The sequence below is a fragment of the Rhipicephalus microplus genome, chromosome 6 (assembly GCF_043290135.1).
Source record: "Rhipicephalus microplus isolate Deutch F79 chromosome 6, USDA_Rmic, whole genome shotgun sequence".
Taxonomy (NCBI): Eukaryota; Metazoa; Arthropoda; class Arachnida; order Ixodida; family Ixodidae; genus Rhipicephalus; species Rhipicephalus microplus.
The window spans coordinates 82,322,830-82,346,159 of NC_134705.1; the positions used below are offsets into that span (position 1 = coordinate 82,322,830).

The window sequence follows — 23,330 nt, forward strand, 5'->3', positions numbered from 1 at the left end:
CCCCCGCACATTGTTCAATATGTCGCAGTTTTGTTCCGACGATAAGTGTCCACGTATACGTTGCAGGGGCCCTAACCCAAATCTTGAAACAGCACCCCGCACGCTCACACTCGATTTCCCACTGGCGGAAACACCTTGCACGTTGTCTGGGTCGTTCCTGCGTGGCAATTCGACTTTAACTAAAACAATTGCTTTTCAAACCAGAAGTTTGCCTCACCGTGTGTCTGGTAGTCTCCAAACACACAATCTTTGGTATTGTCGCGTCGAAAACGTCGACTCATCGGAAAAGATGACGCGACCCCAGTCTTCTGATGTCCATGCTCCGTGCAACTCAGCGAGGTGCCGTCGTGCGTTTTTGTGTGCCGCCGTTAGTAGTAGCTTCTGCGCTGCGACGTGACTGCGAACGCCCGCAGCACGCAAGCGACGTCGAGCAGTGGTGTCCAAAACGTCCAAATCCAAGTCCTCGCGTATTACTGGGGCTGGTAAGAAAGGGTTACGAACAGCAGCTGCAACTATGAGGGCGTCTTCATCGCCTGTGGTAGCTTCAGGACGGGGCGCGCAGGGTGCATCCTGAATGCGACCTTTATACTTGTAGGCTTGGATTATTGTATTCACAGTCTTCAGAGACCCATTAATTAAAGCACCAATATACCACTGGGAATAACCTTTCAGGGAAAGATCGACAATTGAGCGCCGTTCATCATCAAGAACCCTAGCCATAATACAATCTGGCGGCAGAATGAACGGCTGCAAAAGATGTTTGGTGGTTTTATATACGGTGTTGCATGCACAACTGTGAAGGGAACGAATAGACACGCCACCATAGATATACAAGTTTTTTTGTCTCGTTCTGTTCGAGCACAGATGTTTAAAGAAATCTTAAAATGCAGGATGCATTGGCGTAGAAAACAAAAGCGCGGCTAGCAGACGACAAACAAGTGCATTCAGGACGTCATGCGAGCGGTGAAACAATTATTTCGCAAAACGCGTCATGCGCATGCGCAATGTTTCCAGTGATGCCCGTAACGGGGCGCTGACAGTACCGTCGGTCACGCGCTCGCGTGTTCACCCTAACAGTGCTCACCGCTGTACCAAGCCATTACAAGCATAACCAGCAAATCTTGGCGGGATATTATTTGGTGTTAACCAAGTTTCGGAAAATGTTAGAGCATCAAACTTTATTGCCAAAGAGTCGAGAAACACATCAAGATATTCTTTTTTGTTCTTGATACTTTGAGCGTTTAGATGCAGAACACTGAATGTGTGCCAGCTTTGATTAACCAGCTTGTTGAAACCGCTTATGTCATAGTACTGGCTATTGACAAGATTCATTTTGAAGTCTCCTTATTATAAGGCTTGATTGGATAGCCTACATTGTCATTTTTGCGACATCTGCAGGCTCAACAATGTTAAGAATCTCAGCGGACTCTGTTTTGCTCACAAACACCTTGCCACCGTTTGTCCACACGAACTTCCATTTTGTTTCTCGCCTCTTAGCAACTGCTGAGAGGCGAGAAACAGACGCGAGATTGGTGACGTAATCGCATTAGGTACAGTCATTTATTTCCCTCCTGGCTTTGGCGCATGAGTTTGAATCGTAGACCTTGCATAGGTTTTAAAAAGAAGTGCCGTAGCATCTCTCGTGACGTGCCTGATAATGTGGACCGGAAAGCATTCTTTGTGACGTCGTCATGGGCGTGATCGAGAGTCCGCGTGCAAGCAAAGAAGCATGACTTCAACGTCTGGGAAAAGAAGGTTCCAGATTTAACATGCTTGTAAGCGAGACAAGAAACACCAAGCGGACAGAGCGCTTCTCGGCCTTTTGGATAAGATCAAAGTCGCTTCTCCGCCTTTTCGCTAAGATCAAAGTGTAGTCCTACCCCTCGTGATTATATGTGCTTGGCCCTAGGGCTGGGCTTTGATGCCCCCTCCCCTTGAGGGGGGACCACTTTTTTCACTCTTCTTTTCTTTTTCAACTCTCCTCTCTTTTCCCCTTCCTTCTGCACTTGCGCTGCATCCAAGACGCGCTCCAACTGATCAGTTGCACCACAATTTACTTGTTCCTTCCCTGTCCTGAGGTTAGGTTCTGCTTATAAAGCTTGATGCTGTTCCACACCTGAACGCCTGGCATATTCAGCAGGGCTGTCTGGTGTCTTTGGACCCGCGATGGTCTGTGTCTGTAGGATTTCCTGGGGGTCTCACTTCGGGGCGCGGCAGCGGGGGAGTGACGCCCCGCGTTGGGTTAAAGGTTCGCCCCACTACACCGCTGTATTGATCTATGTGTTCAGGGGCCACTTGCTTAGCTGGCGGTTGGTCACCCAAGAGGACATTCCTGACTAAGCTCACGATTCGCGGACCTTGGGTGGACATGCTGCTCAGCCACTGTTTCTCCGCCCTCTGCCAAGACAGCTCCTCCGTGGATCTACACCGAGCGACTGGCGAAGCTCTGAGGTGAGAAGGGGCGGACACTGGGGCAGCCGGTAGGACGCTGCACCTTTGAGGTCAGGCCATGATTTTAGACCAAAGGCAGATCCTGCAGTCGGAACACTTGCACGACACCGCAGTGGCGTTTTGCACACTCACGTTGTCACGCTGTGCCACATGACCTTTCTTTGACCAGCATAACAACAGACGCCGTAGGCATTTCGCACGGATTCGCGGGTCTCCATTTCACGGCAGGACCGTCGTCGACAACGGTGCGGTGTTCGGCCACGTCGGAATTTGCAAGGCATATGTTACGTGCTCTGAACAAGCCAATGGCAGCACCTTTGCGCCGATGATTGTGGTCGTCTTTGCAGAGCCGTTGCTTGGGCCAACGTAGAAGTCATGTTGGATGGGTGACGTAATCGCATTTGGTACAGTCATTTTTTCGCTCAAGGCTTTGATGCACGAGTTTGAAATGTAGACCTTGCATAAGAGTAAAAAGAAGTGCTATAGCATCTTTCGTGACATGCCTGACAATGTGCGCCTGCAAGCATTCATTGTGACGCCATAGACGTAAACCAGAGTCCGCGTGCAAGCAAGGAAGCATGGCTTTGACGTTCTGGGAAAAGAAGCATCAGATTTAACATATTTGTAAGAGAAACGGAAAAAATCAAGGGCACAGAGCACTTCTCGGCCTTTTAGCTAAGATCAAAGTCACTTCTTGGCCTTTTGGCTAAGATCGCTTCTCTGCCTTTTGGCTAAGATCGAAGTGTAGTCCTACCCCTCTTGTATAAACGTGCTTGGCTCTTGGGCCGGGCTTTGATGCCCCATCCGCTTTAGGGGGGACGACTTTTTTCACTCTTCTTTTCTTTTTCCACTCACTTCTTTTTTCCCCTTCCTTCTGGCTTTTTCGCTGCGTCCAAGACGCGCTCCTTAGGGAGCTAATTGATCAGTTGCACCGCAATTTACCTGTTCTTCTCCTGTCCTGAGGTTAGGTCCTGCTTCTTTGGCTTGATGCTGTTCCACACCTGAACGACTGGCCTATTCAGCAGGAAGGGCTGTCGGGTGTCTTTGGACCCGCGATGGTCTGTGCCTTTCGTACTTCCTCGGCAGTCTCACTTTAAGGTGCGGCAGAGGGTGAGCGACGCCCCGCGGAGAGTTAGAGGTTCGCCCACTGCACCGCTGTATTGATCTATGTGTTCAGGGGCTGCTTCCTTAGCGGGCGGATGGTCACCCAAGAAGATATTCCCGAATAAGCTCACGGTTCCCGGACCGTTAGTGGACGTGCTGCTCAGCCCCTGTTCTTCCGGCCTCTGCCTAGGCAGCTCCTCCGTGGCGCTACGCCATGGCGTCTGGCCAAGCCCTTAGACGTGAAAGGGTGGACGCTGGGGCAGCCGCTAGGGCACTGCACCTTTAAGGTCAGGCCCTTTGGTCCCGGAAGGTCCCGGTGGCCTTCGGTCGGGCAGGCAACGCCGAGACTACCATTCCCTCTATCTGTTGCCTCTTTTGATAACCACTCTCTGTTCTTATTAGCTTAATATGTGATCCGGATTCTATTTGTAGCCAAGATAATAAACTTGTTTTTGCAATACGGAACAGTGTTTGAAGCTTGCTTCAACTCCGCCACGGGTTGGCCCGGTACTGCATTATATCCGTGATTGGCCCACTCGTGCCTGCGGGGCTGGGCACAACACTATTCTCAATAAAAACAACGTGTCCAGATTCACCAAGAATATTGGGGTAAACCACGAGGGTGCGGTGACTATCCGAAGCCTTGGTGTCAAGCCGCACCAGATGACGCGGTATTCGCCGCCTTTCGATCACGTGCTGAAGTGCGGTAGCTGTGTCCACACTTACAATTGCTTTGGGAAAGTAAATCTTTCTGTGGCTTATTTACATTCGGGAGCCCCTTTTTTCTGTTAACGCATACATAATCCAAGTTTTTTTTCAACATCCCAATAATAAAGATAATGAGTAGTTTGATATTACTGTTTTAAAGGAAATCTCCCCGCAGGGGCGCCTGCGCAAGTAGGCGTTTGGTGTGTAGCGACACCACGGACCCGAGCTAACGGGGGAGTTTTGACTCCCTCCCACGCCTAGCCGTGCGTGGCTTTGCCGTGTCCGGGGAAAAGGGGATCCTGGGGGTTGAGCCGACGCTGGGTGATTGGACCTTTAAGGCCCCCCGGCAGAGGCAACACACCCCTTTGGCCCCGGCTTCACTTAGACGGCACCCCTAGGCTGACCCACCCAGGGGAAATCGGCAGTCGCCTTTTCCTATCTCTCTCTCCCTACATCTTCGTCTTTTGTTCTCACTTGACATCTTTCCTGTATTCTCCTCACTTCTTTTTACTTCCAATTTTTCCTGGCGGCAAGGGTTAACCTAGTGTAAATATCCAACCTTGGGTAGATATAGGTTATAGCGGCCATGTACGGCTGGCGCTTGCGCCTCCTTCGCGTCTCGCAGCGTTCCCTTGTTGGGCTCGGTGGTGGGTGGCTGGCATGGCCGCCGAAAAAGCTATCAAATTTATGGGAACCCCTAGCCCTGTCACAACTAATCGCCCCTCTTAGAGGTGGCGCACCGATGTAATTCTTGAATTTCTCCCGAAAAAAAAGACAACTTCCCAAAATACCACATTATCCATTTTGAAAATACAGAAAAGAAAGCTAGAAACATTTCACCTTTCCTTGTATCGAAATGCCTTATAGAAACGATGGGCGCAGGCTACAAGGCCACAAAGACCGCCAGTGGTGACCTGTTACTTGAAGTAAAAGACAACGCACAGTACCAGAGACTACATAAACTCACAGCATTTGGGGATCAGCCTATCACAATCACACCACATCGAACTATGAACACAGTGAAGGGTGTTGTATCAGATGGAGACCTGATGGACCTCTCTGATGATGAACTTCTAACAGGCTGGAAAGAGGAAAATGTCATTCAGGTGCAGCGTATCAAAATAAGAAGAGAAAATAAGGAAATCCCAACGAAGCACATCATACTCACTTTCGCATCTAGCACCCTCCCAACTGAAATAGCAACAGGATATCTTAAACTGCCAGTTAGACCACACATACCCAACCCGAGGCGCTGCTTTAAGTGTCAGAGGTTCGGGCACGGCTCCCAGAGCTGCCGAGGACAGATTACCTGCGCAAAATGCGGCACCAAAGGTCATACCGCTGACGATGACTGTCAGCTACAAGTGCACTGTGCAAACTGTGAGGGTGACCATCCTGCATATTCCAGGTCATGCGTGGCCTGGAAAATGGAAAAAGAAATTATTAGTACAAAGTTTAAATTGAACATAAGCTTCCGTGAAGCGCGGCACCGCGTTTCCCCGCATTTTTCTGGGAACACATCGTACGCCGAAGTGGCGCGAGGGGGGTCAGCACCACTTCGGTTTTCGGCAATGCCTTGGACCACGCCCAGCGTGCCGAGGCAACCGCCACAAGCCCCCATGGGGGGAGCAGCCTCGGCTGCCCCACCCTCCTTGAATACAGCCCCACCGAAGGCGCCTGTGAACCTTGGCAGCAGCCAAGGCACCACACAAACTAAAGAGGTCCCCTCGACCTCCAGCCCGGTGGGGTTTAAGGCTCCGTTTGTCACGACGAAGCCTACAACGAAAACATTATCTGTCGCCTCTCCTGAGGCGATGGACACATCAACTGCACCGGCGCAGACTGCGCCAAAAGAGCGGCGGGGTTCCCTCGACCGCTCTAAAAAAGACAAAACGGTAATTACAGGGCCTTCTAAAGGCTCTGTAAGATAAGTCACTTCTCTCTTCAGACACCAGCCACACTCATTGCGTACACACAGCACTTCTTCACTCCCATAATGGAGACACAAATTATACAATGGAACGTCAGAGGACTACTTCGAAACCTCGACGATGTCCAAGAACTTCTAAACAAACATTCTCCAAAAGTGCTGTGTGTACAGGAAACACACTTAAAATCCAAGAATACAAATTTTCTCGTCAATATGTTGTCTTTCGAAAGGACAGAGATGATGCTGTGGCATCATCTGGTGGTGTAGCCATTATTGTTAATCGAGGAGTAGCATGTAGCCATCTACCACTACTAACATCCCTAGAGGCAGTGGCTGTTCGAGCAGTTCTATTGAATAAGCTCGTCACCATCTGCTCTCTATACATACCGCCGCAGCACCGCCTGGAAAAACGTGATTTTCACTCTTTAATAGCCGAGTTACCAGAACCTTATCTGGTTCTAGGGGACCTGAATGCGCACAGCGGTTTATGGGGTGACTGTCGATGTGATGCACGAGGTCGTCTCATCGAACAGTTCCTCTTTTCATCAGGTGCTTCTCTGTTGAATAGAAAACAGGCAACATATTATAACCTTGCAAACAATACTTACTCCTCCATAGACCTCGGTATCGCATCTCCTTCACTTGTACGATTACTTCAGTGGAAAGTCATAAATAACCCATACGGAAGTGACCATTTTCCTTTGGTTTTGAGTACACCAATAATACATGAATGTCCTCCACATTTTCCCAAATGGCTGATAAACAAAGCTGACTGGGAACAATTTCAAAAAATTACTCACTTAAGATGGACCGAAATATGCGGATTAGGCATAGATGAAGCTGTGAAGTACTTCACAGCTTTTCTAACTGACGCAGCAGCCAGGTGCATACCGCAAACATCTGGAATGCCCGGCAAACGACACGTCCCATGGTGGAACACGGAGTGTCGTAATGCGCGAAAGGAACAGAACAGGGCATGGAGATTGCTGCGCAACTCGCCAACAGCGGAAAATCTTGACACGTTCAAGAAAATAAAGTCTCAAGGAAGGAGAACGCGTCGGCAGGCCAGAAGAGAAAGCTGGCAGAAGTTTTTGTCAGGGATCAATTCATACACACAGGAGGCAAAAGTCTGGAACATGGTCGGTAGGATAGCAGGGAAACAAGTACACACACTTCCACTCGTAAACACTCAAGGTGATACCTTGGAAGATCAGGCAAACTTCCTCGGGGCACACTTTGAACGGGTATCCAGCTCGTCCCACTATACTGACACTTTCCAAAAATACAGAACAAGAATAGAAAAGCAGAAACTCGAACACAAATCCACTAGATACGAGGCATATAATCAAGCTTTCAGTCTAGCGGAGCTCCGAACATCTCTAAACTCCTGCAGCACTTCTGCCCCAGGTTCTGACCGTGTGGTGTATGAAATGCTAAAAAACCTACCAGCTGAAACACGAAAAACCTTACTTTGTTTGTACAATGCTATCTGGTTTTCTGGCACTATCCCTACCTCCTGGAAAGAGGCTATTATTATTCCCATTTTGAAAGAGGGCAAGGACCCTTCTTTAGCTTCAAGTTATAGGCCTATTGCACTTACAAGCTGCTTGTGCAAAGTATTCGAAAAAATGATAAACTGCCGACTTGTACATATCCTTGAAACAAACAATTTGCTCGACCCATTTCAGTGCGGGTTTCGAGAAAGTAAGTAGATCCACCACAGACCACCTTGTTCGTATCGAGGCACAGATCAGAGACGCCTTTGTCCATAAACAATATTTTCTCTCTGTGTTCCTCGATATCGTAGAGGCGTATGATACAACATGGCGTTTCGGAATTCTAAAAGACCTGTCCCACCTTGGTGTGCGCGGAAGAATGTTTCATATAATCGAAAGTTACCTGTCAAACCGGACATTCCGTGTCCGTCTGGGCAGTGTGCTCTCTCAAACATTTGTCCAGGAAACAGGCGTGCCAGAAGGTGGCGTGCTTAGTTGCACACTTTTTATTATCAAAATGAATTCTTTGCACTTGTCCATTCCCCGCAATATGTTCTATTGTACATATGTCGACGACGTTCAGCTTGGCTTCAAGTCATGCAACTTGGCCATGTGTGAGCGGCAGGTTCAGCTGGGTTTCAATAAGGTCTGCAAATCGGCAGATGAAAACGGATTTCGACTTAACCCACAAAAAAGCACGTGTGTCTTGTTCTCTCGAAAGAGAGGCATGCACTCGGAACCTGACATTCGACTGAATGGGCAACGTCTGTCCGTCAAAGCCGAGCATAAATTCTTAGGCTTAATCTTGGACAACAAGTTGACCTTCGTACCGTACATCAAGTATTTAAAAACAAAATGTTTAAAAGCCATGAATGTTATAAAGGTGTTGTCACGTACTACGTGGGGTAGTGATAGGCAATGCCTCATGAACCTCTATAAAAGCCTCATCCGCACCCGCTTAGATTATGGGGCCGTTGTCTATCAGTCTGCCACTCAAAGTGCCTTGAAGATGCTTGACCCCGTGCACCATTTCGGCATCCGCCTTTCTACGGGTGCTTTTCGCACCAGCCCCGTAGAAAGCCTTTATGTTGAGTCAAATGAGTGGTCGCTTCATCTGCAGAGAACTTACATGTCCTTTGTTTATTTCCTTAAGGTGAAAGCAGACAAGAAGCACCCCTCATGCTCTACAATTAATGATTTGTCGAGCTCAACTCTGTTTCAAAACAGGCCTTCGATGAGGGAGCCCTTCTCAGTTCGCCTGAGGTGTCTAGCTGAAGAAACTGAAGTGTCACTTGAACACAGTTTAATGGCTCCTGTAGCATACCCGCCACCGTGGCAGTGGCAGAATATAGACTGCGATGTGTCTTTCCTAGAGGTTACAAAACATGCACCTATTGCCCATATCCGAACATACTTTCTGGAACTTCAACACAAATACACATGTCGTGAGTTCTTCACAGATGCCTCCAAGACCAACTCCTCTGTGTCCTACGCTGCTGTCGGCCCATCCTTTTCGGATTCTGGCCCTCTACATCCACGCACAAGTATCTTCACAGCGGAAGCTTACGCGATACTGGTGGCAGCTAAACACATCCAACAATTACAAATACAAAAAGCAGTAATTTATACAGACTCCCTCAGTGTGGTAACGGCTCTGCACAGTCTTAAAAAACAAAAAAAACCCAGTCCTTGTCTCACTTTACTCCATTTTGTGCACACTTTACACGCAGAAACAACATGTTGTAGTGTGCTGGGTGCCAGGGCACCGTGAGATCCAAGGCAACGTGAGGGCGGATCACCTCGCTGCAGCTGTCCATGAGAGCACCGCCATTACATCCATATCAATCCCGGCCCTTGATCTTAAGCCGTCTCTCAAACTAAACCTCAGGGACTACTGGCAGAGGAAGTGGGATACACACACACAAAACAAGCTACACGTTATCAAGCCACACCTTGGCCATTGGTCACCAGTATTAAAATCACGTCTAACAGAGGTAACACTAACAAGACTCAGGGTAGGGCACACATACACGACACACACACATCTTTTATTCGGTGGTGATCCACCATTGTGTGATAAATGTGGTGAGGCTTTAACAGTTCTTCACGTTTTAATCCAATGTAAACAGTTAGACACTCTAAGAAGACAACACTTCCCATTACCCTACCGACAACATATACCTTTACACCTTGCAATGTTTGTCGGTAGGGAACCACTTTTCACCCATAAATCATTGTTAGCTTTTTTAGGAGATGTTAATTTTTACCATGTATTATACCCAGGTATTGCGTAGCGTGACCTCTCAAGAGAGGTCGCTGCTGCTGTGATTACATTTAAAAGCACTTGCCTCGCAGCCCTTGGACACAAGGGCACTGATGAGGCAAGTGTGCTAGTGCCAAATATTTTTACGTTTTTATTATCAAAACCTTTGTCACCTTTTTTAATATGCATATCACGCCATTGTCATGTCTTTAATACTTATGTTTTTACCCGCATTATCGCGAGGAATTTTAAGGCCCCTATACAGCCACGCAACATATCATTGTCCGCATCTCTATACTCATTGAAATGGCGCTATTTGGCCATCAATTGGCCCTTGCGCCATAAAACACCACACATCATCATTTAAAGGTAATCTGAAAGTGTGTATGTCACAAAACAGCTTTGTTTATCTTTTTATACTTTTGGTGTTTGCGCATTTCAGCAAAAAATGAAACAACTTCTATTGCGTGTCGAATTTTCTGTTTACAGTTGCAGTGACAAGCGAAGGCAGTTTTATTTCACGTCTTCACGAGACGTCTTACTCTGAAGGCGTGTGCTCTCACGATGTCTTCGCTTGTACACTGTTGCCCAACCCAAAATAAAATCGCAAAGAACAGCAGAGGACGCACCCCGCACACATCTGCTGCGCGGTGGAGTGGCATGCGCTCGTCCGTGTGCTCTTCTTGTGTCCAACGACCTGGGTCTGAGCTTCCGCCAGCGGTAGCTGTAACTCGTTGTGATGCGGTTAATTACCTCGCTGGCGCCCTCGGCCATCGCCTTGTTGATCACACACAACACGTCTGGACATCATCTAGAGCATACAAACTTCTCCGATGTTGGTTCTCGTCAGTTACAAAGAACAACCTCGCATGCTGCCTGAATGGAATGGCCAGTTGCTGGAAGTAGCAAGGGAACTGTGCACTATACATACGGACGCATGACGCGCGTACCTGAAATGCAGTGGAACCAAGGACGTGTGAGAGAGCGTGCCGGGCGCCCTTTGTTATGCTTTGCTTCTGTAAGTCTCATTACTTCTCGCAGCTTCAGAAAGCTCAAGATGTGAAAAGCGAAGAAGCAGAACAACTAAGCGCTCATTGCCCCACAGTGGTTGCGAGCCACAAGTGAAGGTCAATAATAACAAGCATTACAATGGAGCTCAGTGACGAAGCAGTGGATCAGCGGTATCGTAGTGTGGCAATATAATCCCTTAATATGGCGACACGTTGCTTCGCGATTGCATTCGTGCAACCACGCCTCTTCCGTACACGGTCTGTCATGAGGTAACTCACACCTTGCTCAAGAGCATTCGACGAAAAGCGCAGGCGAGTACTTCTCCACTGATTTCCGTGACCACTTGACGACCGCCTTCTACCGCCTCTTGCCGGGCTCGATCGACAAAGCACCATGATGACGCCTCGCACATGCCACTAAATCACTCCTACCCCTCGGAATCTGCAAACCTGGATATTTTAGACAAAAAGCAAGGCCTGCAGTCAGAACACTTGCACCACATTGTAGTGGCATTTCGCACACTCACAATGTTACGCTGTGCCACATGCCCCTTTTTTTGACCAGCATAACAACCCACGGTGTAGGCATTTCGCACGGATCGCGGGTCTGCATTTTCATGGCAGGGTCGTCGTCGACTACGGTGCGGTGTTACGCCACGTCGGAACTTGCAAGGCATTTGTTGCGTGCGCTGAAGAAGTCAACGGCAGCACTTTTTCCTGATAATTGTGTTCGTCTTTGCAAAGGCGTTGCTTGGGCAGCCATCGTAGAAGTCATGTTAGATGGGCGACGTAATGGCATTTGGTACAGTCATTATTTTCTCTCCAGGCTATATGCACGAGTTTAAAATGTAGACCTTGAATAAGTTTAAAAAAGGGCTGTAGCATCTCTCGTTACGTGCCTTATAATGTGCGTTGGCAAGCATTCATTGTGACGTCGTGGGCGTAATCGAGAGTCCGCGTGCAAGCAAGGAATCATGGCTTTGACGTCTGAGAAAAGAACGTTTCAAATTTATCATGTTTCTAAGCGAAAAAAAAACATCGAGCGGACAGAGTGCTTCTCGGCCTTTTGGCTAAGATTATAGTCGCTTCTCGGCGATTGGCTAAGATCAATGTTGCTTCTCGGCTTTTCGGCCAAGATCAAAGTGTGGTCCTACCCTTCCTGATAACATATTGCCACGAACGAGATACCAGACAGCCATGTATCGACGTCTTGCTTGCTCCCAGACCAGGAAGCAAAGCCCTCTTCTTTCTCTACTTTCAAGCAATTTTACGCTACCGTTATGGGTCAAATCCATTACCTGTGACATTATTCCCTCTCCTCGAAAAGCATCGTCTCTAAGCTGGTGTTGAGCGTTGAAAAAAATGAGAAAAAAAGCTGCTACCATGGAATCTATCAACTGTGTCGTAAGGAAAAAAATGGGCTGGTATTATAAAAGCACTCTTTAAAGAAATGAGTAAGGACACAAGAGAATCAAAAATAAACAAAAGGCACAACATTTAGTCCATGCGTAGTAAGTCAGTCCACGTTAAATTGCGGACGCGTGAAATATGGCTTGAGCTTTGACACATGCAGCACATTCCTTTGTGGAAAGCGACGGGAACGTCATGACACTGAGTCGGCGTAGAACTTTGCAGCAGCTGGCACCACGGAGCCTATCCCCATCAGAGCTGCCCTGAGGCAGGGATGTCCACTTAGCGGCCTGCTATTCAACTTGGTGGTGGATCCAGTCATCAGGGCAGTGCAGGGAGGCGATAATCAGTACAAAATCCTTGCATACGCCGATGATCTGACTCTGCTCGCTGCAGACCCCACCACCTTGCAGCGCCGTCTCAACGTCGTGACAGCCCTCTCGGACAGGCTGGGACTGTGACTCAAGCCCCCCAAACGCCGCACCCTCCACCTGTCTGGGCGCTACCTATTGGGAACACGGCCCACCACTTTCACCGTTGGAAGCGTCCCGGTTCCAACACTGGCGGACTACGAGGGGCACCGTTTCCTGGGGCAATCTGTGGGCTTTCGGGTGCTCCCGGACCAAACGACCGTCGACGAGGCCATCCACCTGGGCAGGAAGCTACTCTCCTCAATACTCACCCCATGGCAGAGGCTGGATGCTATTAAGACTTTTCTATATCCAGCCCTTAACTTCGCCTTGCGTGTGGACCTCGCCAGCAAGAATGAGTGGCAGTGCTTAGACGACCAGCTCCGCCCCCTCATCAAGAAGACCCTCTACGTGCCGGCCAGAGCATCTAACGACTACATGTACGGGAGCGCACGGGCCCGCACTGCAGGGATCCCTTTGGCGGCGGAGCTGAGCGACATCTGCCGGGTGAACGGGGCCTTCAAGCTCCTGACGTCGACAAACACGGAGGTCCGGGAGTGGGCAAGGGAGGCGCTCAACCAGGTGGTCCCCGGGTGGCTCCGACGTGACGCTGACGACGAGGACATCGAGGCCTACCACTCGGGCGACACGAAAGGCGACTTCAGCGAGACCCCCACTCATCTTTAGTCTGTCTGGACAGAGGTGCGCAAAGCCTTGCGTTTCCTAACTGTTGCCTGGGAGCTACAAGTGCAGGGCACCCGCATCACCTGCGGGGAGGCCACGTCGTCTGCGTGAAACCGGAACAAGCTGGTGAAAACCCTCCGGGCCCTCCTTAGCCAGAGCCGAGACTGTTCCCTCAAGGCAAAAGCGAATCAGGGCAAGGCGATGGCGTGTGTAGCGGCGTACTCCGCTAACTCTCACTTTATGCGGACCGGCCGCTACACCAGGTTCAAGGAGTGGCGCTTCATCCACCGAGCCCGGCTTAATCGGCTCCCCCTCAACGGAACATGCATCTGGGTACCTGCAGCAGAGAAACCGTGCCGACGCTGCGGGTACAGGGAGGAGATGCTGCCGCACGTTCTCTGTCGCTGTATGCGGCAGAGCCGGGCAATGACTGAGCGCCACAACGCCATCGTCGTACGCATCAAGAAGGCTGCCCTAGGGAGGTTCACCGTCATCGGGGACAACCAACAGGTTGGTCTTCTCGGCCTGCGACCCGAACTGGCTCTGGCACGAGGCGAGGAAGCCTTGATCTTGGACGTCTGCTGCCCTTTCGACGACAGACTACAGGCGTTCCAGGTAACCCGGAGGCTCAAAGAGGAGAAGAACGCCCCCTTACAGCGACATCTCCTCGAACGGTTCCAGCGCATCACTGTCGAAGCTATCATCGTCGGCTGCCTGGGGTCGTGGGATCCGGCGAACGATCGTGTCACCCACAGACTGTGTTCAAGGAACTATCTGCTAACTATGAAACGCTTGTGCGTCAGTGACATGATCGCAGCTTCCACGGACATTTACTGCCACCCCATTGGAATACTGTAATATTGTCACAAAGGCACAGGGACGCATGCACAAAAGTAGGGCGTTTACTTTTAAAGCCAAAAGCCCGAAACACCAGAGCACGCGCCCACAGAACTACTTCGTTATTCTCCTCAGAGGTTGGCCACTATAAGTGCCAGCCTACCTTGCGTCAATTTGCCCCTTTCAAGAGCGACCGTCCTGGTTGACTGACTAAGATTCTAGAGATGGTCATAAAAGAGATGGCCACGTCAACGAAAAAAAACACATAAGCCCCCACTGTTGTGGATGATAAAAACATTTCGAACAGTTCATAACTCGCGGGCATGGTACGGTTTCATTCTTACTACAGGGACTACTTCTGGACCTGGACGTCTTCGGTTTAAACTGGTATCCGAGCTTTGAGGAACTGCCTCCTAATTCACGTCACTGAGGCAGCGCACAACTTCGTAAGTGCCAAAGTAGCCTCGCAATAGCTTCTCCGAAAGCCCACAACGTCAAACTGGTGTCCACGCCGAGATATAGTACTTGGTTCATTGTGGACGTTTCTTCGGCCTTGGTTGTAACGGCGAGCGTCGACATCTTGCTGCGTGCGAATGCGCTTCCGTGCAAGCTGACGGGCTTCCTCGGCTTTCTCAACGAAGTCGTCAATGCTGTGATTTCCGCTGGTGTCCTGGTCTACTGGGAGCATAGCGTCTAACGCTGTTGTGACGCGACGGCCATAAACAAGCTCGAATAGTGTTAGGTCTGTGGTCTCTTGCACAGCGGTGTTATAAAGAAACGTGACGTACGGCGAAATTTCATCCCACGTTTTGTGCTCTACATCAACATACATAAATAGCATGTCGGTCATTGTTTTGTTTACCGCTCCGTCAAGCCGTTCGTTTGGGGATAATAAGCTTTTGTTTTCCGGTGGTTAGTGTGTGTCAGCTTGGTGACTTGTCGCAATAACTCTGCCGTAAATGCTGCTCCGCGATCCCTTATGAGAACTACAGGTGCACCATGACGCAAAACAATGTCGTGGACGAAGAATCTGGCGACTTCAACTGTAGTCTCACTAGGCACAGCTTTGGTTTCTGCATGGCGAGTCAGATAGTCGGTTGCAACAATTATCCACTTAATTTCTGAGGATGACGTTGGGAATGAACCAAGAAGATCCATTCCCACTTACTGAAACGGTGCTCGAGGTGGATCTAAAGGTTGGAGGAAGCCGGCGGGTTTTGCGGGTGGACCTTTACGCCTCTGAGAGTCACGACATGAGCGGACATATCGCTGAACGGACGAAGACAGCTGTGGCCAGTAGTACCTTTGACGGATGTGCGCTAATGTCTTAGCAAAGCCTAAGTGACCGGCAGAAGGATTGTCGTGGCACGCCTGCAAAGCTTTCTCACGCAGTGCTGTTGGAACGGTGAGGAGAAAAGTTTCCTGGCTGCTCTCATGATTTCTCTTGTAAAGAACATTGTTCCGCAGACAATACGATGGTAATCCACGTGAGAGCCGGCGTGGGACGATAACGTCTTCTCCTTGAAGATGCTGGATGACAGGTAGTAGCTCAGTGACCTCACGTTCAAGCTCAGCCATCCGGACCACATCGACGATGCCAAGAAACGGTAAATCGTGTTCAGTGTCAGATGACGTCGGGGAAATGGGAGCACGAGACAGGCAGTCAGCATCTATATGCTTATGTCCTGATCGGTAGACCACCATTATGTCGTACTCTTGAAGGCGGAGGCTCCAGCGGGCGAGGTGGCCTGATGCATTCCGTAGATTGGCAAGCCAGCAGTGCGAATGGTGGTCACTGACAGCTCAAAATGGCCGGTCGTATTGGTAGGGTAGAGACTTTCTAATGGCCCAAACGACTGCTAGGCACTTTTTTTCGGTGGTAGAGTAGTTAGTTCCTGCTTTTGTGAGACCACCGCTCACGTAAGCGATCACACGCTCAGCGCTGTCCTGCCATTGAACAAGAATGGCTGATTCCTACGTTGCTGGCGTCCGTGTGAATCTCAGTGTCGGCAGTATCGTCAAAATGGGCCAGCACTGGAGCTGCCTTCAGTCGATTGCGTAGCTCTACGAAGGCTTGTTGTTGACCTTCCGTCCACACGAAGGGTACATCAGGCCGTGTCAGTCTTGTAATAGGTTCCGAAAGTTTCGAAAATCCTTCGACAAAACGGCGGTAGTAGGCACAGATTCCGAGGAATCGCTGAAGAGCCTTCTTGTCTCCAGGACGAAGGAAATCGGCAATGGCAGGCAACTTCTTCTGATCTGGTCGAACATCTCCCGGGCTCACCACGTGGCCGAGAAACTTGAGTTCTTGATAGCCAAAACGATTTTTTTCACGGTCGCCCTCGTGAACTTCAATTTTCCAGTACCCTGACTTGAGATCTAATGATGTAAAGAACTGGGCATGGCGTAGATAGTCTAAGGCGTCATCAATCCGTGCCAGGGGGTAAGCTTCGCGTTTTGTGACTTTGTTAAGCCGTCGGTAGGCGACGCAGAAGCGTAGTGTGTTGCCTTTTTTTCTTTACTAGGACAACAGGTGACGCCTACGGACTGGTCGAGGGTTGAATGACGTCATCATTCAGCATTTCTTGTACTTGACGCTTAATCAACTCTCTTTCTTTCGGTAACACACGGTATGGATATTGGCGAAGAGGCCGCGCCGACTCCTTAGTAACAATGTGCTGTAACGGTAGTGAGTTGAACTTTAGATGCTGTGGAAAATCAGTCCGAGAATTCCGTCACAAGGTTCAGCAGCCATTCTTTTCGTGAATTTGGCAAGTCTGGATTAACGTGAATATGGCTGCTCAGTTCAGCACACAATTTTGCATGCGGTGAAGTCGTTGCCAATGCACTGACATCGGAAAAGTCGGCAATTTCACTGAGGGAAGCGACAGTGGTGCCTCTAGGGGCGTGCTGAAACTCATTGCTGAAGTTGGTCAGCAGGACTCGAGAGCGTTTATTCTTTAACCGAACAAGGCATCGGGCTTTGCAGATGCTTTGTTTGAGCAGCAGCGGGATACTTGCGTCTGCAATACCTTCATAGTCATTGAATTCATCGAAAACGTCGCAGGTTACCAAGGACAACACGCTACTTTTCGGCGGCAACGTGAGGTCATCATCGACAATTCTCAAAGCATTGACGTAACTGTCGTGAGGGTGGCACGCTAAAGCGTGTGCCATTGAAAACGTCACCTGCGACTCTTGCAAGTCAATCACGGCTCCGTTATTGTGCAGAAAGTTCTGTCCGGGAATCAGGTCCCTCCAGCAACTGGGCAGTATTGAATTCTCCGAGATACGTAAAACCTTAAATACTGAGTCGCGCTGTGCACCGTCCCACGGGAGTTTGAAGATGGCCTCCTGTCGTACGTATCTGTGACCCAGCCCACTTGGTAGAAACCTTCTTCAGCCTGCAGGCAAGACCCATGCTCATGACGGACGTGTCTGCTCCAGTGGGGATTAGTGCCATTACTTCTTTGTCCACGGTTACCGCAATGTTTAATGTCACAACTCTTCGTACCCCGTTTGACTGCATCTGTACATCTTTTTGCTACCGTCGCTGTCGTCGTAGTGGAGCATCTTCCGTAGAGTCGTCGTCAGCGGCCCCACCTCCGGAGGTCGCTGAACTCAGTTTTTCTGACTTGCAGGACTGGGTGAACGGCGTCTTGGAGCGCCGCGTCAGTATGCTGGGCTCGGGGACCTGTATTGAGCAGGCGATGACGAGCGGGGCTCATGTGACCGATGTTCGATACTGCGTCGACTCGAGATGAAGCTCTCTATTTCCAGCTCGCCAGGTCGTGGACGAAGGGCATTAGGCGCAAATCCACGGAGACCCACACGGCGGTATGGACATGTTCGGTAGACGTGTCCGCCTTCCCCGCAGTGGAAACAAAGGGGCCTGTGGTTGGATGTAGACCAGATCTCACTCTTCCTCGGTCGTGCTTCGGCGATCAACGGCGGGCTGAGAGGACGGAAACCTACCTCCATTTGCTGAGCGCGTCGCTCATTAGGGTAAAACGCTGGGTGAACTGCGTGACGTAGGACGTCCCACTGCTTCCGCGTAGTTCATCTCGACGCAGTGCCTCTGTTGTGGCGCCTCGGATGGTTGGGGATCGTGAACGGCTTGCCGTAGCTCGGCGCATACCATCTCCGCAACGGAGAGCTGCTCTACAGGTGAAGCAGTCACCTGCATCTTTTGTAGCTCCTCCCTAATAAAAGCTCTAATGAGCTCTCGCAACGCACCGATGTCATTGTCGAGAGTGACAGAAGTGAGCTCACTTGGACGTACATCCCGCTTATACTGCCTAGCACGCTGTCGAAGGGCCCTTTCCATGACAGTGGCTTCCTCATGGAACTCCGCAAGTGTCGCAGGTGGGTTTAGAATCAGGCCCGCAAAAATCTCTTCTTTAACACCACGCATTCAGTGACAGACTTTCTTGGATTCAGTCATAGAAGACACCGTACGCCTGCAAAGCCGATCCATGTCCTCTATGTAAGTCGTCACCTTTTCGTTAGTGCCTTGAACCCTTGTCTCTATAGCACGCTTCGCTGTCTCTTTCCTATCCTCTCAGGCAAAGGCCTTAAGGAACTGCCGGCGAAACTCATCCCGTGGCGTAAGCGTTGCTTCATGGTTCTCAAACCACGTTTTCGCGTACTCCTCGAGAAAGCAGTACACATAGCGTAGCTTATGCTCTGGGGTCCAATCGTTGATGACGGCGACCCGGTCGAAGTGCTCGAGCCAGTTGTCGGGATCTTCAAAAGCAGCTCCGTGAAATGTCTTCGGCGTCTTGGGCTGGTTGACAACCATCTGCGCTGGTGCTGCCGTGGTGATGTTAGGTGGTGCTTGGTTCATAGTCCTCTGACGTTCAGGCAGCAAACCATGTGGTGGCTCGATCCCCTGGAGACGACGGCTGAAACGTACGTGCACAGGGGTAAGCTAGGCTGAGTTACTCGATGGGCTTGCGTCAGGAGTGCTCCCTGGGGACCGTATCATCTACCGTACCCCGCACCTCCACCAGAAAATGTCCCAAAGGCACAAGGACGCAGGCATAAAAGCAGGGCGTTTACTTTCGTGACTAAAGCCCAAAAGCCCGAACCGGAGCACGTGCCCACAGAACTACTTCGTTATCCTCCTCAGAGGTTGGCCACTATAGTTGCCAGCCAACTTTGCGTCAATATTGACGCAAGGCAAACGCAGTATTCAAACTACCCGCGCTAGTTCGTGCGCCCCCAACAGATCAGCGGCTTGATGATCAAACAAGAAAAGGCCGTGACGGCGCGCGCCTCCTCAGCACGGGATTTTGATGAAAAGAAGTGGTGCACCGCTCGAGGGTTTCTCGGAGATTGATCCTTTTTTTTTGCTGATCGCCTGTTAGAGACGCCGCTACATTTTTCTTTGCTTTTCGGACACAAGTTCGCCCCAATAAACAGTTATTCGTACACCATTTGGATTGTACGTAATAATTCTGGGGGAGGAGGCGGGTAATGATCCCAAACCCAGTTGCACTTCGAGGAAGCAGCCCGGAACCACGAGCAGTCGAACCAACTGAGCTCACGCGAGTTCATTAGCGCTCCAGCCGTCGTCTACGTGGTGATCCGCCGGAATTTCCACTGCCACCAGACCCCAGAGTGTCTCCAGCTGTCTCCGGTGAGAGTACCAAAATGTCGTCTGCAACCGCTGCCGCACACGCCGTTTCGTCTCCAGTCGCTGCCACGCGCGTCGTTGTCGATGAGCCACGGCCGCCGGACGCTTTTCATGGCAATCCTCATGAAGACGCTGAAGATTGGCTGGAGGGTTTTGAGCGCGTCGCCAAATGCAAAGGATGGACCGAAGAACGGAAGCTCCACCGAGTTTATTTCGCATTGCAGGACAGCGCACGAACGTGGTTTGTAAACCATAAAGGTACCATTCGATCGTGGGATGATTTCCGACGGGAGCTACTGACCACATACCCGAGTACAGACCGCAAGGAAAGAGCTGAAGCTGCCTTGCAAGCAAGAAACCAGTGCAACAATGAAAGCGTCGCAATGTATGTGGAAGACATGTGCCGGTTATTTCGCCAGTCTGATCAAAATATGAGCGAGGACAAAAAACTTCGGCACCTCATGCGTGGGGTGAAGCAGGAGATTTTTGCTGGTTTGCTCCGATGTCCCCCGCGGAACGTCACTGAATTTCGCACCGAGGCGACAGTGGTTGAAAAGACTCTGCAACAGCGAGCGAGGCACTACAATTGAGATGTTAACGTCGCATCCGTAGACGAGGTGTCAGCAGTCTTCGGGAATGGCATCGACGTATTACGAGAGCTCATTCGGTCGGTGGTTCGAGAAGAGCTCCAGATGCTAAACGGCAACCCCTCAACGGTGTCATCATTAGCGGACGTTGTTCGGGAGGAGGTGAGACAAGCAGTCCGTGAGCAGCAGCCACAAGTCCAGCCTGTACAAGCGTCGGTTCCGATGCAGCCCACCGTCTCGTACGCCGAAGTACTGAGAAACACCCCTGTACCTCATTTCGTCGCCCCTGGACCTCCTTTCGCCGCCTCTGGAACTTGTTTCGCCGCAGCAAGCACGCATCTGCCAAAACCTCGATTTACGCCGTCCCCAGCCGAGACTAGGATCCGAAAAGCTGATATATGGCGCACTCTTGATCGAATTCCGCTTTGTTATCACTGCGGCGAAGCTGGCCATCTTTACCGGATGTGTGAATATCGCCGAGCTGGACTTCGGGATTTTCCCGTAAACGCTGCCTGTCCACGGAATGGGGAGCGACCTTTTGAAATCGAGGAGTACTTGTCAACACGTCAAGGTGCTCACTCCTCGCAGCAGCATCAGTCTCGGTCGACAGCACCACTGAGGTATCGGTCACCAAGTCTGCGCCCATCTTCAAACTCTCCGAGGCGACTTCCCCAAAGCCCGCTTCGGGAAAACTAGAATCGGCGACCTGGGGAGGTAAGGCCGCTGCCGACGCAAGAAAATAACCTCCAGTGCCGATTTCAAAATGTGATGATAGACACGAGACTACGTGCAGAAATGGTAACTTCGCTTTTGATTTGTCGGTAATTATAGACGGCTACGAAACGAATGCTTTAGTAGACACAGGCGCAGACTATTCCGTCATGAGCAGGGGACTTGCCAGAACGCTGAAAAAAGTGCTGACCCCTTGGATAGGACCACAAGTGCGAACCGCCGGGGGACACCTAATCGATCCGGCAGGCATGTGTACCTCTAGAGTCGGGATACGCGGCTTCACCTACGTCGTCAGCTTCATTGTCCTGTCGGAGTGTTCAAGAGATGTAATTATCGGAATGAACTATTTGCAGGCCAATGGCGCAGTTATAAACTTGCAGGAAACGTGCGTCTCGTTCTCGACGAAACACGCCATCGCGACACTCGAGAGTGAAAAACAATTCAACGCACTCCAGATTGCAGGTGATGATGTAACAGTACCTGCAAGATCCATCATCGTTGTCACCGTAAAAAGCAATGTGTACAACGACTATGAAGGAATGACAGAAAGCAATACTGGGCTATTAGTCGAGAAAGGGATCTGTGCAGCAAGAGGTATTGTAGGACTGCGTGATGGGTTTACGAGTGTCTTCCTGACAAATTTCCGAAATGAGGTGCAGCACCTTGCGAAGGGAACTGTTGTTGGTTACTTGCACGATTACGTTCCGATTACGGATTTGAATTCTTCCGAGACTGCACCACTGCATCCTGACGGTGTAGATTCCATACTCGCATCTATCCACATCGAAGCAGCCCTATCACCGAACCAGAAACAAAAAATCGAGAGCCTTATACGGGAGTACGCCTCATGTTTTTCCACGTCATCGAAAGTGCAAAGAACATTTATAATCAAACACCGCATCATAATCGATCAATCTGTTAGACCTATTTGCCAGCACCCGTACCGAGTGTCACCAAAGGAGAGAGAAGTCATCAGAGGCCAAGTTGAAGAAATGCTCAGGGACGACGTAATTCAACCGTCGGCCAGCCCATGGGCCTCACCTGTAGTACTGGTAAAGAAAAAGGACTAGACTTTGCGCTTCTGCGTTGACTACCGAAAATTGAACGTCGTCACAAAGCGGAATGTCTATCCCCTTCCAAGGATCGATGACACCCTTGACAGACTACGGGACGCGAAATTCTTCTGCTCGCTAGACCTCAAGAGCGGATACTAGCAGATAGAGGTGGATGAACGAGATCGCGAGAAAACTGCTTTCGTGACCCCAGATGGGTTATACGAGTTCAAGGTACTTCCATTTGGCCTGTGTTCCGCACCCGCCACATTTCAGCGGATGATGGATACTGTGCTGTCCGGGTTAAAATGGCAGTCCTGCTTTGTTTATCTCGATGTTGTCGTGATCTTTTCGGCCACCTTCGATCAGCATGTGGAACGACTACGGACTGTGCTCGAAGCGATTAGTTCAGCAGGGCTGACGATAAAACCCCAAAAGTGCCATTTTGGTTTTCATGAACTGCTTTTCCTCGGTCGTGTGATTAGCTATGAAGGCATTCGACCTGGCCCCGAAAAGACAGCAGTTGTGGAAAAGTTTCCTAGACCGACAGATAAAAGGGCTGTGAGACGATTCTTAAAACTTTGTGCCTGTTACAGAAGCTTCGTTAAAGATGTTTCGAAGATTGCGGAGCCACTAACCCGACTGACGAAAGAAGACATGTGTTTCACATGGACAACCGAGCAAGAAGAGGCGTTCAATGAGCTGCGACAGCGACTTTTACACCACCCCGTCCTGGCACATTTCCACGAAGAAGCCGCAATAGAGATTCACACGGACGCAAGCAATTTGGGACTAGGCGCCGTCCTTGTGCAGCTGCAAAACGGAGAGGAAAGAGTGGCCGCATATGCTAGTCGCACTCTTACGAGGGCTGAAATAAATTATTCGGCGACGGAAAAAGAATGTCTGGCGGTAATATGGGCCATAAAGAAATTCCGACCGTAATTATATGGTAGACCATTTCGAGCAGTGAGCGACCATCACTCGTTGTGCTGGCTCGCAGGCCTAAAGGACCCTTCTG

The 23,330-nt window shown here is 50.2% G+C and overlaps 1 pseudogene; it reads left to right on the forward strand.

The window, feature by feature from the left end:
• Positions 1-3,914: 3,914 nt before the first annotated feature.
• On the forward strand, positions 3,915-4,096 carry LOC119168759 (U2 spliceosomal RNA; annotated as a pseudogene).
• The last annotated feature ends 19,234 nt before the right edge of the window (positions 4,097-23,330 follow it).